This window comes from Podarcis liolepis (genome assembly GCF_965112155.1).
Source record: "Podarcis liolepis genome assembly, chromosome: 5".
Classification (NCBI taxonomy): Eukaryota; Metazoa; Chordata; class Lepidosauria; order Squamata; family Lacertidae; genus Podarcis; species Podarcis liolepis.
Window position 1 is genome coordinate 83965807 of NC_139556.1, and position 15385 is coordinate 83981191.

Here is a 15385-nt window from a genome sequence, read left to right on the forward strand (position 1 = left end):
TGGTCAGGTGCGCCTTATGGAGCGAAAAATACACTAATTTATGGACCTAATAGGTATCTAAAGCCATTTGCACATAACAAAATATGTATTTTCTCAAAGTAATTGTTGAACTGCAGTATATTAATAGTGTAATTGGGGGGGGGGCAAAAGAGTGTGTCTCTCTCTCTTCAAGTGGGGTCCTAAGCTATAGATTGTTTAGCTTGTACATAAATCCGGCACTGCCAACTTCCCACATGCTGCTAGCTTTTTCTGCACTGTGCTCAGAGGTAAAGCTTGTAGAATTAGGGAACTCTGGGACATGTAGTTCTCAAGCATAAAAGGGCCATAGATGACAAGTCCTAGAGTGCCAGGCCTGCCTCAGCGGGTCAAGCTCATAGGCTGCCATCTAGGCAGGGCTGTCCAATCAAAGCCAAGCTGTTCTGAGGCCTGGGCTGAATAAGGCCCAGTGTGCTGAAAGCGGCTTTTGGGGACCAGGAAGGCTGGCGCTGCAACCTATGAACCCCTAAGCTCAGGGTGCCAGGTAAGGAGGGAGAGGGCCAGGGTTACTGGTGGTGGGTCATGCCTGAACCCAATAATAATAATAATAATAATAATAATAATAATAATAATAATTTATTTATACCCCAGCCACTCTGGGCGGCTCCCAACAGAATATTAAGAAGACAATGAAACATCAAACATTAAAAACTTCCCTAAACAGGGTTGCCTTCAGACAGTGCTTTTATTCGGGGGCGGGCGCATACCCCTAAACATTTTGTGAATCTTTGTACTTTTGTCCATTTACTGTATCCCCCCCCCATATGAACTATAAAATGGTGATTTTCCTGAGTCAGAATGAGAGTACCCCTAAACATTTTGTTTCATTTTTAAAAAGCACTGCCTTCAGATGTCTTCTAAAAGTCAGATAGTTGTTTATTTCCTTGACATTTTAAATACACTTCAGCCAGATTGCTGGGTTCGAGACACGCACGCCCAATTGAGCCCTGGTTTTGAAGCACACGCCCTCCTCTAGGGTCATAGAGTTTGCTGCCCAAGCACTCTCTGATTCTCTTGGAAATGATAGTTTCTTTGTTAAACAATAAAAAGTGCAAAATTACAAGTGCATAGAGTAACATAAGACACACACGTAAAAAATGCAAAAACAATAAATAGTATTTCTTGGTTCTCTTGGAAACAGGTGAGTGAGGCCTAGGGTGGTGGTATTATTATTATTATTATTATTATTATTATTATTATTATTATTATTATTATTTCTATACCACTTTGTTTTTAAGAAAAACATCTTTTAAAAAGCAGTTTACAACACAAACCACCTAACAGTTTACAACACAAACCTAGCAGTTTACAACACAAACCACCTAACCACAACAATTCTTTTCTTATACCCTGCCCATGTGACTAGGTTACCCCAGCCGCTCTGGACCGCTTCCAGCAAAAAACAGAGGGGAAAGGGGACATCAGTCATTAAAAGCTTCCTTCAGATGTCTACTAAGTCATATAGTTGCTTATCTTTGACATCTGACAGGAGGGCGTTCCACAGGGCGGGTGTGACTACTGAGAAGGATTTCTTCCAGGATCCCTATAATTTCACTCTTTGCAATGAAGGAACCGCCAGAAGGTCTTCAGAGCTGGACCTCAGTGTTGGGGCTGAACAATGGGGTGGGGTGGAGATGCTGCTTCAGATATACACATAAAATAAAAACAATCCAAATTAAACATTACTGGAGAAAGTCGCATATTAAGTATGCCTTCCAAGCAACATCTTTATGCGCCCCCTCACCCAGCTTGTCCGGAGTTTTGGGCTGGGTTGCCATCAGTATGCCGATGACACCCAACTCTATCTGTTGATGGATGGCCATCCTGACTCGGCCCCAGACACACTGACCAGATGCTTGGAAGCTGTGGCTGGATGGTTACGTGGAAGCCAGTTGAAGTTAAATCCTTCGAAGACAGAGGTCCTCTGGCTGGGACGGGACAATATGGGATTGGGGGGGCAACTCCCATCTCTTGCGGGGGTGCAATTAGTGCCAGCACCGTCCGTTAAGAGTTTGGGTGTAATCTTCGATACCTCCCTCTCTATGGAGGCGCAGATTACAACTATAACAAAGGCGGCATTTTTTCATCTCCGCCAAGCTAAGCAGTTGGCCCCTTATCTCTCTCACCCTGACCTAGCCACTGTGATCCACGCGACGGTCACCTCCAGACTGGATTATTGTAACTCGCTCTACGTGGGGCTGCCCTTGAGACTGACCCAGAAACTCCAGCGTGTGCAGAATGCCGCGGCGAGACTCCTTATGGGGTCTTCGCTGCGAGATCACATTCATCCGGTACTATACCAACTGCACTGGCTCCCGGTGGAGTACAGGATCAGGTTTAAGGAGCTGGTTTTAACCTTTAAAGCCCTATACGGCCTAGGACCCTTGTACCTACGGGACCGCCTCTCCTGGTATGCCCCACAGAGGAACCTACAGCCTGCAAATAAAAACATCCTGAAGGTCCCAGGCCTCAGAGAGGTTAGGCTGGCCTCAACTAGAGCCAGGGCTTTCTCGGCTGCGGCTCCAATCTGGTGGAACGCTCTGTCACAAGAGACTAGGGCCCTGCAGGACCTGACATCTTTCCGCAAGGCCTGCAAGACAGAGTTGTTCCACCAGGGCTTTGGTCAGGGCCCAGCCTGACTCCCTCCTCTGGCAACCTGCACAGAACTTTGCTTAACGGTTGCCATTAATTTGATTTTAATTAATTGTTATAATGAAATGTTTTAGAATGTTAGATTATTTGATTGTTTGATTATTTGATTGTTGTTAGCCGCCCTGAGCCCGGCTTTGGCTGGGGATGGCGGGATATAAATAAAATTTATTATTTATTATTATGATTTATTATTATTAACAGGGAAGTAAAATATTGCCTTAAAGATTTCAAAACAAAGCAGGTCAGCTACAGAATGTGCATTTAATACAACAGCAAAAATTATCTTTAAACATTTCAGAAGAAAACATTGCTAAAGGAAGTCAAATATAATATACACATTTAAAAGAGCATAATTAACAAGAAAATAAAATTGACATCTGTAGACCATAATGCAGAGCTTTGAAGGGCCAAAGCTCAGCAGTGGAGCATCTGCTTTGCATGCGGAAGGTCCCAATCCCTGGCATCTCTAGCTAGGGCTGTGGGGAGACGCCTGTCTGAAATCCTGGAGAGGCTCTGTCAGCCAACCAGTGTAGACAGTAGTGAGCCAGCTGGCCCAGTGGCCTGACTTGGTAGACGGCATCTTCCTCTGCTCCTGTGCCCCATCTCTGAGTAAATGCGCACAGACAGCAGTAAGAAGGACACTCGGGCACCTCTACATGAAAAGGGCCAAAGCATCCCTTGATGTACAGAAGGGGGGAAAACCTGAAGCAACGAGAAGGCACAGTAATAGTATAAGGTGTAGAAATAGCAATCTGGAAGACTAAAATAAGTAATTTATACATTCAGCTAAAGGTCGCGGGTGGCGCTGTGGGTTAAACCACAGAGCCTAGGACTTGCCGATCAGAAGGTCGGCGGTTCAAATCCCCGTGACGGGGTGAGCTCCCGTTGCTCAGTCCCTGCTCCTGCCAACCTAGCAGTTCAAAAGCACGTCAAAGTGCAAGTAGATAAATAGGTACCGCTCCGGCGGGAAGGTAAACGGCGTTTCCATGCGCTACTCTGGTTCGCCAGAAGCGGCTTAGTCATGCTGGTCACATGACATGGAAGCTGTACGCTGGCTCTCTTGGCCAGTAAAGCGAGATGAGCGCCGCAACCCCAGAGTCGGCCACGACTGGACCTAATGGTCAGGGGTCCCTTTACCTTTACTAAAGGTCAAAACTGTTTAGGTATAATGGACAATGAAGATCTGGGGGGCTGGCTGCTCCAGATGTGTTCAGACAAGCCGCTTTGTCCCATCTCAGTTCAGGGTCGTGGCCAGTATTGTGTTTTCTGGTCACATGTTCAACATTTATGTGAAAGGTAGCGTGTCACATCCGTATGCAACCCATGTAAACTTTCACTCTGATTGGGGTTGCATGGCTGCCAGAGGCCGTAGTCAACAGGTTGGGAAGAAGAAGAAGATGATTGGTGTTGGGGCATGTAGCCAGATCCTGTTTCCCTTTTGTGTGTTCTTATGCTTGCTGTTCTAGAGAAGGGAGAAAGGCGGGGACTACGACACATTGGTTGGAATACTTCCTCTCAGGGCTTTTTTTCAGCCGGGATTCACTGGAACTCAGAATGGCACCATTGCCATTCTAAGAGAACGAGGGAGGCATTTGTGGTGAGTTCCAGCACCTCTTTTTCTAGAAAAATAGCACTGCTTGTTCTGTTCCAGCAGATGGAGTACAGCAAATCTTAAAAGTTCAGGGCACCAAAGGTAAATAGAGGATTAATAAATTTGGACAGACATTCTTAAGCATAATTTACAATTTAGACTCACTTTTTCCTTGTGGTAATGGGACAGCCAGCCTTGACTCCGTCCCTGCGCACCCCTTAGCCCCAGTAAAGTGTATGTATCCTCCTCCCAAACTGTTAATGGAAAAGGAGCCCTGTCCTCCTTTGAATCTGATCACCTTCACTGTTTCCCATATACTGCAATCTGCTTTCTATATCCATTCCACAGTGTCATTTCTTCTGCTTTCTAATTTTATTTATTTATTTCTATTTCGCTGAGAGTATTACAGAGAATTAAAGTAAATCAGAAGAAAAAGAAAAGAGAAAAGGGGGATTACATAAAAATGCATTAAAAAGCAGGGGAAAACATCAATAACAACAATAACAAAAAGTAACACTAAAATATAATTAAGGTTACAGAACCAAATAGCATATGTGTAAATAGATAAACCTATTATTTCCCTCATGTATGTATTGTTTCATGGGTTGCTATGGTTTTGATAATATAATATTATTAAATTTGGACAAATTTCTTCTGCTTTCTAGAGTTGCTAGAGTTCTCTGAATGGGCAGAAAGAGATGAGGACCAGATCACTGGTTGGTTACTACTGAGAAGAGGAGAAAGTTGCTGAGAAATTTTAGCAAATCCTAAGGAAGGAGCAGGTAGCTTTTACATTCATTTCCTTTAATGCTGAGAGTAATTACATCCACACCACAGACTTAAAATGATTTAACAGACTTTCCCTCTCTGGGAAACTTTGGGAACTGAAAGCTAGGGATCTCAAACAGAGACAGTATTCTCACCAAAATATCGTTCCCATGATTCTCTGGGAGCAGCTGTGACATTGCTATAAAATGGACATGTCTTCAGTGTAGATATGCCCAGAGGACTGATGAAATCTCTCTCTCCTTTGTCTCCTCTGCACTTTCCCTCATTTTTCCATTCTGATAAACTGACATTTGTTTCCAATTCCCCAAACTTTGGGAACAACCCAAACATAGAGAGAAACTATGAGAACTAATCTTTTTCCTCTCTGCAAAATATAAAATAGTCTTATGTTTTCTCTGGGATTTTTTTAAAAAAGCACATTATCACTTTAAAGTGACAAGGGGAGAGAGCAGCTCTGAAGTTGTTGGCAGCTGCTTTTGCTGTGTTTATGTGTGTGCATAGATGTGAGGAATCATAGTTGTTCCTTAACTGTGACATCCACATATTCAGCATGTGTGCAAAGCAGCCTTTGTGCATAGATGTCAATGTGTTGTTGGAACCTTCGTGCATTCGGAGTCTATGGGTGTAGGTATGTACAGTCAACTCGCAACTTACGTGCATTAAACATGTGGTCGCAGATTTATGTGCTTGGCTGAAAAAGTTTTTTAAAAATTAAAAGGGGGTGGGAGAGTGAGGGGGAACCTTTGGCAATCCCACCCACCATTGCACACACCCTGGGAGAGCATTCAGAAGTGCAGAGAGAATCAACAGCGGTCTTGAGAGAGTGTGATATGTGCTGCGCTGCACTTTTTACGGTTTTTACAAGGTTGTTCTGATCATACAGTGGTACCTCAGGTTACATATGCTTCAGGCTACATACGCTTCAGGTTACAGACTCCGCTAACCGAGAAATAGTACCTCGGGTTAAGAACTTTGCTTCAGGATGAGAACAGAAATCGTGCTCCGGCGGCGCGGCAGCAGCAGGAGGCCCCATTAGCTAAAGTGGTGCTTCAGGTTAAGAACAGTTTCAGGTTAAGAACGGACCTCCGGAACAAATTAAGTACTTAACCCGAGGTACCACTGTATGTGGTTTTGGCTATTACGTTGAGAGTCGACTATGTTTATATGCTATCCAGCACATGGGGTGCTATTCCATTAAGTTTTACACAGAGCAGATGAACATGATGTAAGTTACGTCCATTAATTTCAGTGGGTCTACTCTGTATAAAACGTAGTTGAATACCACCCCTGGATATCAGGTGTAGTAAGGGTCAGGAAGGCTAGCCGGAGGCTGTGTGATTTGAGGCCCCCGCTGCCCTGCCCAATTCTGAACAGGGCTTACCGGTAAGTCTTCTCTCTGCTACAGCTTGGTCTTTGGTGCCCTCTAGAGACTGTTCTTACTCTTCCTGCTTGTTATTTCAACCTTGTTTTATATTACAACTGCACTCCAAGCCAGCTTTTTCCAACTTGTTGCTCTTCAGGTGTTTTGGACTGCAATGTTTGAGGCTGAAGTTCAAAATTTAGGAAAGGCACCAGGTTTCAGAAAGATTTTTTGGGGGAAAGAGTATCACCATCCCACATGATCTTCACCCAATCTGAACTGGAAGTCTCCGGCTTAAGCCCCAAATTGAGGCGTTCCTAAAGCAAATGAAGGATTGAACTCTGATTAATAAGACTACACACAGAGTCTTGAACCAGCAAGGCTCTGGGAAGGGTGCATGTAATACTCTCTGCTTGTCTCTCCACCCCTTGGCCCAGGTCATTTTATTCACAAAAGAACTTTTACAGAGAGTTCGTAAGAACCAATCAGATTTCTTCTGAGCATTTCAACAAACCCCACGTGGGAACAAAGTTAAAATACCAAAACTAATTAAGCACGCATATTTCTGGGGTAAACAAAACAGAACTACAAAGGAGTGCATTTGGCAACCCCGGAGGTGATAAACAAGCAATATACATGATAAGGAGGATGGCCAGGAAGACAGTGATCATTATCACCTTCAGGTGAGATCTGTTTCCCGGCCCTAAGATTAACATCCTAAGATTAACATATCAGAAAAGCTACATCAAAGAAACTTGCCCACTATCTTTATGGCCCAGGATGCCTTCCTGGCAAGCAACTGGAAGCAACTGGGCTGCATACGTGACTTGTCAAGAAAGACAAATGGGCAGGAGAGAAAATGGCCAGAGATGCACAGGGTGTCGGATTCTCAGCCTTGGTCAGAGGTAATTGGTCTTTCTCCAGGCATTCGGCTGAGATCCTGGCTGACCTCCCCGTCTGCATCTCCCGGCAGGATACAGGCAAGGTCTTTCCGTCGATCCCACTCAGCATGAGAGGGACACACCAACTCCTCCCTCCTCCCTGCTTCCCTCAGGGAGGGGAAAAGAGACAGACAGAAATCTATTTACATTGCTTTATTTCTGTCATACCAGCAGTATAGAGAAACGTGTCTGCACTCTCCAGTCTCCAACAGTAGAGATAGAAACTCCACCCCTGTACTTCCATTACAGGTCACATGACACTCTGAGCTAACATCCGGTGCTCAGTACAGTAAATAGACTGCCCCTTTGTTCCAATAGTACAGTCCCAGACATCAACATCCTGTTTTGCATTCCAGACACCTGCAGCTGGTTTTCGCATTGCTGCTTTTTCCTGACACAGGGTTGTGGGATTTGATCAGAAATGAATTTCAATGAATCAATGAATCCAGTCAACACAATCCAGTCAATGAATCCAGTCAACACAATGCATTCATCGTGGACACAATGGCTTGATGCATATTTTATAATTCCTCATAGTAATCCCACCTGACCCCACACTCTGGATATTTGCACTCCTACACCAAACTAGATGAATAATTGGATGAATAATGTTTCAAAAACCCCAGCAAGCCTCATGAGAAAGTCATAGCTCTACAGTTTATATTGTGAATCACCCTGAGATCTACCTGAGGGGTGGTGTACACATTTATTAAATACAGCCCCAAAACTCAAAACTGAAGCAAGTTGATCATTACCACTTAATCCACTTAATCCTATAAAGCCTTCGGTGGCTCAGGACCACAATACCTCAAAGGACCGCCTCTTCCCATATGAACCTACATCTTCTGAGGCCCTCCTTCTTGTGTCTCCTCCTCAAGAGGTCTGGAGGGTGCCTTGTCTGCAGTAGCTCCCCGTCTGTGGAATGCTCTCCCCAGGGAAGTTCGCCTGGTGCCTTCCTTACACACTTTTAGGCGCCAGGCAAAAATGGTCCTTTTTAACCAGGCCTTTGGTTGCTCTGTTGACAACCTATGCCCTTTTAAAATGTGGCTCTTTTCTGGGTGTGTGTGTGTGTGTGTTATTGGGTTGTTGTTTTCATTCTGATTATATATGTTGTGATCTTTTCTGTGAACTGCCCTGAGACCTCCGGGTATGGGGCGGTATGTAATCCTCATAGACCTGAAAATAACCAGCAGGACTTACTTTGTTCTGATCAGTGTGTGAGTCAACAAACATTGGGTGTGATCTCACTCTGCCCTAAGTGTTTTGAACAAGAATGCTTTTCACGGTGTTAATGAAGTAGCTTTCTGTGGAGCCTGGCTTAATTTGAGGTAGATCTGACCAAGTTTTAATCCCAGAACCTAATTTTTAGTGCTTCAAATGTGCAATATCTGAATAACCACGGATATATGGAAGGACTCCGTGAACCTTTGGCATGTCATTGTTCATGTTCTTGCGATGTAGAAAGTGGGAGACAGACATTTTTCATACTTTATCAGCCAATAATCAGTATGCAATTATTTAAAAATGGGCTTTCCACTAGGAAACTCTATTTTAGATCACTATCTAGCAAGGTAGCTTATGGAAAGCTTAACACAGCCTGCGTAGCTGGAAATGGCCTTATTTCTCTCCAATGACCAGAAGGTGTCACTCTCACGACACTGGGCTTGCCTACTAGATCTTTGAATCTCCTGCTGAGAGTGTTGAGTCAAAGCCTCTTTTTCTTCCATGTTCTGGCATTAGGTGTTTGATACAGCACTTTCTGAACCTCTGTGTCCACAAACCTCTTCGCACACATCTGCCTCACACACGATATACATTTTCTGTCGATTTTTTACCACTTTAACAGACATGGTCCCCCCCCCCAAGAATATTGGGAAATGTAGCTTGTTAACTGCAGTTTCTAGAGTACCCTGGGAATAGGAATTAATCGTTTAATCAGTTTAAGGCTGTGTGCCTATTACCAGCTTAAAACAAAGCTAGCATAGCCTCCAGCATTTCTCCGATGAAAATAGCGACATCCTACCACAGGGACGCGGGTGGCGCTGTGGGTAAAAGCCTCAGTGCCTAGGACTTGCCGATCGCATGGTCGGCGGTTCGAATCCCCGCGGCGGGGTGCTCTCCCATTGCTCGGTCCCAGCGCCTGACAACCTAGCAGTTCGAAAGCACCCTCGGGTGCAAGTAGATAAATAGGGACCGCTTACCAGCGGGAAGGTAAACGGCGTTCCGTGTGCTGCGCTGGCTCGCCAGATGCAGCTTGTCACGCTGGCCACGTGACCCGGAAGTGTCTGCGGACAGCGCTGGCTCCCGGCCTATAGAGTGAGATGAGCGCACAACCCTAGAGTCTGGCAAGACTGGCCCGTACGGGCACGGGTACCTTTACCTTTACTTTACCACAGGGACGCAGGTGGCGCTGTGGGTTAAAGCACAGAGCCTAGGACTTGCTGATCAGAAGGTCGGCGGTTCGAATCCCCGTGACGGGGTGAGCTCCCGTTGCTCGGTCCCTGCTCCTGCCAACCTAGCAGTTCGAAAGCACGTCAAAGTGATAGTAGATAAATAGGAACCGCTCCGGCGGGAAGGTAAACAGCGTTTCCATGCGCTGCTCTGGTTCACCAGAAGCAGCTTAGTCATGCTGGCCACATGACCTGGAAGCTGTCTGCGGACAAACGCCAGCTCCCTCGGCCCATAGAGCGAGATGAGCGCCGCAACCCCAGAGTCAGTCACGACTGGACCTAATGGTCAGGGGTACCTTTACCTTTACCTTTACCTTTACCTTTACCACACCCTCCAATATTTCTTCGATGAAAATAGGAACGTCCTAAAGAAATGTGGGACATTCCAGGATCAAGTCAGAAACTGGGATGGCTTCTGTAAATCCGGGACTGGCCCTGGAAAATAGGGAAACTTGGAGAGTCTGATTCTCTTTCTCAGTTTGGATTGAAGTTGGTTTGAGAGAAATTATAGGCTAGATGTCAGCCGGCAGAGGATCCAACCTGCACGGCAGGTTGCCAGGAATGGATAAGACAAGGAAAAGTCTTTACCAACTGCTTTTTATTCAGTTTGCACAGAGAGAGGCTTGGAAATGCAGCCTCTTGGAACAATGGCTTTGCCCTGAATGAGTCTCCACCCCCTCCCTCTCACTTGCACCATCACTGTGGTTGCTGCTACCTGCCCTCTGCCTTTGAGCTCTTTACTCTCCTATTTTCAATGCTTATCAGGTTCTGGGAGAGGGGCGGTCTGGAATGCTTTCTAAAGACACTGTGTTCGTCATCTATCCCTCTAATGCTTATTCCTCCTCCTCCTCCTCCTCCTCCTCCTCTCCCATTATTTCACAGCTTTCCCCCTCATCTGCCTCTGAACTGTGATCTCCCTCAAACCCCTGTTGTAATTCCGAACTGTCTTCTTCTTTGGAAGGGCCAGGCTGGGGAGGCGGTCACCACCATTCCTCCTCTTCCCAGTCCCTGATCCTCCCAATCACATGCATAAAGCATTGTGTAAGCCAGGAAACTGATGTACAGGCCCTAGCATGCAGACAGCTGATTTGTCATAATTTACATAATTTTCTAATGGGGAGATTAATATTTGGGCCGCCTTGCATATTGGCTTATTAATACAGTCGCCAGCTGATGAGTGTAAACCTGTTCTAAGATGCAACTTAAAATTCATGAGATGTTCCTGGCACACCCTGTCGCAGAAGTAACCTTTGTACCTCTGGCCTTTGGGGCTTTTACAGGTGAAGCATTTTTAGCTCAAAACATGCCCCAGAAACAAACTTCCCTTGCCTTTTACAGAAGCGTCACACGGTCATGCTTACTCCAGTGGTGAGAAATTCCATGGCCATGGCACTTGCCTGAGTTGGGTTTCCTTTGGAAAGAAGTTAGTGGAGACTTGTGATGTTTTGTTATGTTTACATTTATTTACAAATGTACAGGCTGAGCCTAGGTGGAGACACAGTTTAACACTCACAGCAGGCAAACTGCCCCACACCAGATCCCCAGAGTGAGGCAGCTCCCCTCACTACAAAAAGGCACTTCCTGGAGCTTCCCCTCTCTCTGAATCTCTCTTAAAACCTCTCACTGCAGTCTGCTTCTCAAAATGTTTCTACAGTGGTACCTCGGGTTAAGTACTTAATTCATTCCGTGGGTCCATTCTTAACCTGAAGCACCACTTTAGCTAATGGGGCCTCCCACTGCCACCGTGCCGCCGCCACACAATTTCTGTTCTCATCCTGAAGCAAAGTTCTTAACCCGAGGTACTATTTCTGGGTTAGTGGAGTCTGTAACCTGAAGTGTCTGTAACCTGAAGCATCTGTAACCTGAGGTACCACTGTATTGATTTCCACCCTAGTTTGCCCCTTCTCTCTAGCTGGAGGCAGTGGGGAAGAATAAGGGTGAATCATCTCCCCCACCAGTCTCCTAGCCTTTTAGGATTACATTTCAAAGAATCATAGAATTGTGGAGTTGGAAAGGACTCCAAGGGCCATCTTGTCCAATCCCCTGCAGTGCAGGAAACTCAATTAGATCATGACAATTGGCCACCCAACCTCTGCTTAAAAACCTCCAAGGAAGGCCGGTCCACAACCTCTAGAGGGAGTCTGTTTCACTGTCGAACAGCTTACTGTCAGAAGGTTCCTCCTGATGTTTAATTGGAATTTCCTTTCTTGTAACTTCAAACCTTTGGTTCAAGGCCTACTCCCAGACTCGAACCCTCCAGAAGATGAAACGTGCTCCCTCTTCAATGTGACAGCCCTTTAGATATTTGAAGGTGGCTATCATATTTCCTCTCAGTTTGTGGTGCCCAGAACTGGACACAGAATTCCAGGTGTGGAAGGCAGTGGAGTGGCAGACCACACCTGTGTCCTGTTCTGGCCACCAGAACAATTTCCCCGGCAGATTATATGTCTGGAAGCTTTGCCATTCCTGTTACGCAACATCTGCAGTCTTTTTTACCCTATTAACTTCCTGCGATCCAAACTTCTGAAACTCACAATATAGTCACAACCCTGGATGTACCTTGGCTTGTACCCAATAGTGTGGGAACATAGGAAGCAGACTTATACTGGTTTGGTTCACACAACACACTAAGCCATAGTTTATCAGGCATTTCCAGCTCCTCTGCAAAGCAAGAACTTCAGCTGGGATGCTTAAAAGGGGGAGTACTGACCATCAGCAGTGTTACTTCACCTGTTCCTCACTCGGTAAGTTACTTCCAAGTAAAGATACTGAGAAATAAGCTCTTTGGGGCAGGGTGGGATGGAGCTTACAAATTGTTTACCCAGTATAATGTCACAAAACATGATGGCATGCTCCCATTGCAGGGGTGTTTATGCCATGAATCATAGGGGAAGAAGTTGAAGTATGGTGTTACTATGCAGGGAGTAGGTAAAGGCAGATGATTCAATCAAACAAAGCCAGGACCTGACCGATTAACATAGCAAAGTATTTCATTCACCTAGAATAATGGCACGTTTTGAGTTAGAAGGGGCCTTGGAGCTCCGCCAATCCAAAGTCCTACTCGGTGTAGGAATTTTTGTGCATGTCTGAGAGGTTGCTTCTGCTGAAATAGCGCCACTGAAGGAGAGGCCATCTGTTCCTCTGTGAAACAGGTTGTCCTGTTAGCAGGTTTCCTCTATTGTTAAACCGGAATATGTTTCTTTGAAATGCCCTCCCATTCATTCTGGAGCGACAGAGAACAAGTTTGCTCCATCTTCCATGTCAGCGTTTCGCATACTGTAGACAGGGGACCAAAGTGGGTCTCAGGGTTGTTTCAGGTGGGTTGTCTGCAGCTGTCTCCCACCAACCTCTCCTGGGAACCCAGATGGGTCTCATTTGTCTTTCTCCTCTTTTGCTGCCACCGCTGTACCAGGAAGAGGAGGGTGGAGCGAGCAGAAAGGAAAGAGGAGACTGAGGCAGAAGTGGAGGAAGTGAGCAGCCTGAGCTATGCTATCTTCAAGCATCCTAACTGACTATGGCATTTTATGATTGGCTCTGGCCCCATCGTCCGCCATTTTGTGACTGATAGGCCTCTCAAGTGGGCCCCAGGGGTAGAAAATGTGAGAGCCCCTGTTCTGTGTGACAGCCTTTTGGACTTTTGAAGACAGCAGTCACCCTGTCTTCCCTTAATCTTATCCAGGCTAAACATATGTCGCTGTTTCACAAGACCAGTTTTCTTCACCATTGAGGTTGCCCTGCTCTGGACCTGCTTTGTGAAATCCAACTTCAAATATGGCACCCAAACTGGGCACTAGTTTGTTACATAAGCTGCCTTGGCTGAAAGGCTATAGACATAAAATAAAAAGATGGTAATTAATATTCAGTTTCATGTAATAAAAATAATAATAAGAAGAAGAGTTTGGATTTGATATCCCGCCTTTCACTCCCTTTAAGGAGTCTCAAAGCGGCTAACATTCTCCTTTCCCTTCCTCCCCCACAACAAACACTGTGAGGTGAGTGGGGCTGAGAGACTTCAAAGAAGTGTGACTGGCCCAAGGTCACCCAGCAGCTGCATGTGGAGGAGCGGAGACGTGAACCCGGTTCCCCAGATTACAAGACTACCACTCTTAACCACTACACCACACTGGCTCCCAAATAAATGAACATCGTGGCTTAGGCTGCAGTATTACAAGCATCAACAAGTCATGGGCTTCCTGAGGAATATTAGTTGACCCTCTCAACCCCATATAGTTTGGTTACCAATCTTTATTGTGGAAGTTTTACTGGTTTTATTTGCATTTGAATTGTAATTATCTTATGTGTATTTGGTTTTTTAATTTAAAAAAAGGTTTATGCATTTTAGCTGTGTTTTTACCTGGTATACATATGTTTAACTACAGTGTGGTTTTTATTATTTTGTAAGTCACTTTGGGACCTAGGTGTGGTTGAAAAGCAGGGTATAATTTATTCAGAATTATAGCAGTAAATATTGTGTGCATGTGTGTGCCTCCTCTCAAAACCTCTAGAGTTCTCATTAAACATTTGTTTGTTCACTTGTTTCTCTTAGGTGTGGCACCTGAGCACTGTTAAGACGGCTATGGCTATTAAACGCAAGTTCAGCACTCTCTCCTGGTACTACTGGCAATACCAGCTGATCACGATGGCTTATCTCATGGATCCTTTTGAATGGTGGATCTTCCACAGTTTGCTGCTTGTTTGCATTATGGGGTCAGCCTACGTTTTTTATGCCATTGTTCCTCCTCAGATCCGCTTGGTTCTGAAGCTCGTTTATCATGTGTTTGGCTTGCAACCAGAAAGCACCATTCCAGCCATGATGTGAACTTACAATGCACAATAGTGACTGTTCTCTCCCCCCCCCCCCCTTTAAGCCATGTGCTTACAGAGACATTCTGGGATTTATAAAAGCAACTTTATTCTTCTTCTTCTAGCAAAGAAGCCTCAGGGAAGTCACAATAGTTGCATCCTTATTCACCTTATATCACCTATAGAGTCTCTGCATGTCTCAAGCAGATTGGTGGGTGAAATGTCATGTAAAAAAAATTTTTTTTAACTTATCCAGAGAGGTTTGCTCCTGGGATTTTCTTCAGCTGTAATTGCTTCCCTTGATGTTCATTGTTTCTTACCAGAATTCAATCTCGCGACGTGCTTGTTTCCATTCAGATTTTATTCCAATTCATTATGTACCACTATTCTGTGAGAAACTATAAAATGCGAATAAAACATGGAAAATAGATAGGACAATGACTGTACTGTGCCTGAATGTTGTGCTATTTTATGGACACGATCCAGGTTTAGGTTGTAATCCTGTACACACTTGCTTGGAATTAGCCTCATTGAATCAGTGGAACTTACTTTGGAGGAGTAAACTTGTAGTAAAGAAGTGAGCAGTCAGAGCTGTCCTTCCTTGCTGGCTTTCCTCTGTGCCTATCCATCTCAAATGCATTCAGCGCGTTCGACAGAGATACAACCAACAGTGCCAGTGTTGATCTGCAAGTGTGGAACTCACTGCCTGGATTTGGGTGTATAATATCAGGCCCAGCATTTTCCAGCTTATCAATAAACTCTG

General features: G+C 45.1%; 1 long non-coding RNA gene across 1 annotated transcript; it reads left to right on the plus strand.

Annotated features, from left to right (window-relative positions):
• The first annotated feature begins 315 nt into the window (after window positions 1–315).
• LOC310707459 lies at window positions 316–15060 on the plus strand. Its single transcript, XR_014526465.1, has 3 exons — window positions 316–520; window positions 4945–5061; window positions 14366–15060. It is a non-coding gene; the product is annotated as an uncharacterized lncRNA (long non-coding RNA).
• Window positions 15061–15385: the final 325 nt, after the last annotated feature.